At 39.1% G+C, this 3989-nt stretch overlaps 1 non-coding gene across 1 annotated transcript; it reads left to right on the top strand.

Annotated features, from left to right (window-relative positions):
- Positions 1-1059: 1059 nt before the first annotated feature.
- LOC114613770 lies at positions 1060-1185 on the top strand. Its single transcript, XR_003710230.1, has one exon. It is a non-coding gene; the product is annotated as a small nucleolar RNA SNORA40 (small nucleolar RNA).
- Positions 1186-3989: the final 2804 nt, after the last annotated feature.

The raw sequence follows: 3989 nt of genomic DNA, 5'->3' as shown, positions 1-3989 counted from the left end.
AAATCAAAAAAATAAAAATAAAAATAAAAAAAATAGAAAATAAAAAGATTATGTCATATTTGACTTTTAAAAAAATGTTTTTGCATATATCTGAGCTTTGCAGACGTAAATTTTTTGTCTGTTTTATTACCATTATACCTCTGAAGTCTAGAGGAATGCTCAGTAAAAAATATGTTGAATGAATGAGTGAATGACTACCGGTGTTAACTGTTAATTTGTCAAAAATCTGGAACTATCTGGGAGATGGGCCTCTGAGAACTGTCCATGGGGTGGGGGGGTTATGTTCATTCTGTCAATAGAGGTGGGCAGACCCAGTCAGTGTGGGTGGCACATTCCCTAGGCAGGAGATCCTGAACCATGTGAGAGTGGGTAAAGTAAGCTGACTGCTAGCGTGTTTGCGTTCACCACTCTCTGTTCCTGACTATAGAGACAACATGACCAGCCCTGGCAGGCTCCTGTTGCTGTGGCTTCACTGTTACCATGGCCTGTAACCTGGAACTGTGAGTTAAATAAAACCTTTCTCCTTGAAGTTGTTTTTTGGAGAATACATTATCACAACTGGAAAAAAAAAAAAAACAGTAACAGACCAAGAACTAGGCAAATGTTAAGACAGCTGGCAGAAAATGTGTTTCTGGAGGGTTGAATTATATGTGGGTTTTGTTTGCTGCTTCCCCCCACACCCCACCCCGGTGCTTATGGACTGCTTGCATAGAGTACTTATAGAATGCAATGGTGCTTTGTTTTAGAGTAACAACAGCTCTAGAAAGGCCTTGGGAGAATCTCTTCTTGCTGTAAGTTTTTCTACACAGGAAAGCAGAGCTCAGTTTATCTTCCAACTCTGATTGGCTATTCCTAGTGCTGATTACCCAGCAAGCTCTACGGAGGATTTTAAAGTTATACCTGGTTGATTAGTAATGTCTGCTGTGGAGCAGCTATAGAGGAGAGGAAGGTATACTTGCCTTGTGAATACATGTCTTGGGCAGTTATCACTGTTTTATATCTTTAGAAAACAGTGATCCTGATTAGCTTCTCAGGTGGATTAAAAATTTAATAGGTATTAGCACATGTGTGTGGGTTTGTTGAACGGTAAACAAAGACATGAAGCACGTTTGAAAATAAACCCTCTTTTGCAATCCAGAACTCAACAGTTCAGTATGAGTTTTGTCACATATAAGAAAGAGTATGGCATTCAAGACAGTTCAGTGCGATGATACTGTCAATCATGGGGTTGATCTAAGTATAAAGAGCTGATAATTTAAAAGCATATGGAGGCAAGAGAGATGGCTCATTGATTAAGACAATGATTCTCAGCCTTTCTAATGCTATGGCCCTTTAATACAGTACCTCATGTTGTGGTGACACTCAACCATAAAATTATTTTTGTTGCTACTTCATAACTGTACCTTTGCCACTGTTATGACCTGTAACATAAATACCTGTGTTTTCCAATGGTCATAGATGACCCACAGGTTGAGGATCCTGGGTTAAGAGCACATACCTCAAAGTTGACAGTTGACCTTCCTAGTTTAATTTCCAGCATCCATGTTGGGCGGCTCACAACTACCTGTAACTCTAGCTCCAGGGGCACCTGCCACCTCTGATCTCCACTGAGTTACTAGCATGGTCATTCACATATACCCACAGTAGGCTACACAATATGCATTATTATGAATAATAGAATAGTTTCAAAAATAAAAGCATAGATGATGGTGAAAACCAGATGCACTGGAATGAGCATTCCAAATTTCATGTAATAGATGAAGATTTCACCCCACTTTTTTTTTTTTAAGGAAGCAACATTTTAATATAGTAAGGCAGACTAACGCCCCGCCTCCTCCCATCCAAGGATGCTTATATCCATAGTCCTTGGACTTGAAACATAGTTGTCAGTCTTGAAGGAACTGAGAGCTGGGTGTTCACTGGCGGCTATGTGAGGGCCAATCTAGTTTGACTTGTCTTTGCATTGTTGTTGCTATGTAACTATGTTAGGTCATGTGACAAAGGGAAATTAAGGGGTGGATGAAATACAGTTGCACATCATTTAAGATAAAAGTAGGGAAGACCCTTGTGTTCACACTAAAATCACAAGAGTCAGTCTTTAAAAGTAGAAGAGAAAGGCAAAACAAACCAACAACAACAACAAAAACAAACCAATCAGAGAAAGATGACTTTTTTAACTGGAAAAGAGAACCAGGAGAGAGGGAGCTGGTAGCCCAAGCAGCCTGCTTGAAGGTAGATGAGGGGTGGGGGGGGGCAAGAATTAGGGACTGGACAGCCTTTTGGAAAAGGCCACAAAATTTACCCCAGAACCAGGGGAGAAAATGTAGTCTGCTGCCACATTGGTATTAGCCCTCTGGGATCCATGTTAGACTTCAAACTAACAGAACTTTGTAATAATACTTTTGGTTTGTTTACACCACCAAGTACCTGATTAGAGCCAAAACAGGAAACTGGTCTATGAAGCACTCTTGTTTTACTTTAAAAAGGAAATGTTTTTTTTTCAGACCCTTCCTTTAGTAATCCCTTGTCTCTTGTAAATCTCCCTGTGCAGTTTGTCATTAGTTGGTTCTAAAAGTTTTAGGATCAAGTCTCTTTCACTGCCGCGTGAAAGGAAAGCAAATTTCAACCATGCTGCTAAAATAAACTGTCTTTGATTCTCTTATGTCTATCCAGGAAGACCACAGTCATTGCGTAATTGTAGTTCTGTGTGGCATAGTGCTGGGGGTATGTTCTGGAAAAACGTTACTTAATTGTATCATTGTGTGAACAAGAGAACGTGCTTATCCTAATCATGGAGCTAAAATGTCTCAGGTGATGTCCTCCTGGGGTCCCATCTTTGTGCATGATGGTGACCAAAACAATGCTTTTTGGTGGGTAACAGAGGCATCATGCTTACCTGGTGCTGACCTATCTCACCCAGCTCAGATGGTTGGTCCTTAAAGGTGCAATAATCCTAATATTTAATGATAGCCAAAGCAATGTCCACAGGATTGCCTTTTTTTGGTATCTATCTATCTATCTATCTATCTATCTATCTATCTATCTATCTATCTATCATTTTTTGACAAGATCTCTTGTAGCCTAGGCTGTCCTCAAACTCTCTGAATTGTTAAGAAAGACTTTGAACTCTTGAGTCTCCTGACTTTTCCTCCTAAGTGCTTGGATTACAGCTGTTTGCTAACCTTCCTTGTCTGTCCAATTTTAGATACATGTGAGAAACTTTTGAAAACGAACATCTAGGCAATACCTCACAGCAACTAAGTCTGAATGTTCGGAGTGATTTAGACACCGGCTTTTTTTGCTTGTTTGTTTGTTTGTTTTTGTTTTTAACCTTCGGAGATGATTCTAGGCTTGGAAACTTCCGATCTATGGAATTACAGACTAAAGTTTGAGTAGATACCATCCTAGCCTTTAACGGGTTTGTTTTCTGGGGCTACATTGTTTATATCTATTTTATTTCTATGTATATGTTTATGCATATATGTATCTACACAAATTATGTCAGTTATATATTTATTTCTATAAAACTGTCTTGTTTTACAATTTACCAGAGAGTAAGTTCTCAGGTATTTGAGCTTAATGATGTTTAGTTTCTCTTAAACTTTAGAATTGTGTGTGTGGTATATCTGTGTGTATGTGACTATGTTTGTGTATATGTGGTATGGCATACGTGTCTGTGGTCTGCGTGTGTGGTGTGTGTTTATATGTGTGTAGGTGGTGTGTATGTGTGGAAGGCATGTGTGTAGTATGTGTGTGTATAAGGTGTGTATGTGTAGGTATGTGTATGTGGTATCTGTGGTATATGTGTGTGTGGTAGGTGTGTGTGTGATATGTGTGGTTTATGTGTAGGTATTTGTATGTGGTATGTGTGTATATGGAGTAGATATATGTATGGTTTGTGTGTGTGTGTCTGTAGGTATGGGTGTGTGGTATATGTGTTTGTGAAGTAGTGTGGGCATATGTGTTGCAGAGAATTAAAACCAGAAATA

The sequence above is a fragment of the Grammomys surdaster genome, unplaced genomic scaffold (assembly GCF_004785775.1).
Source record: "Grammomys surdaster isolate TR1022 unplaced genomic scaffold, NIH_TR_1.0 126271, whole genome shotgun sequence".
In the NCBI taxonomy this organism is placed as follows: Eukaryota; Metazoa; Chordata; class Mammalia; order Rodentia; family Muridae; genus Grammomys; species Grammomys surdaster.
Note: the sequence above shows the minus strand (reverse complement) of the source record. Positions and strands in the feature narration are given on the sequence as shown.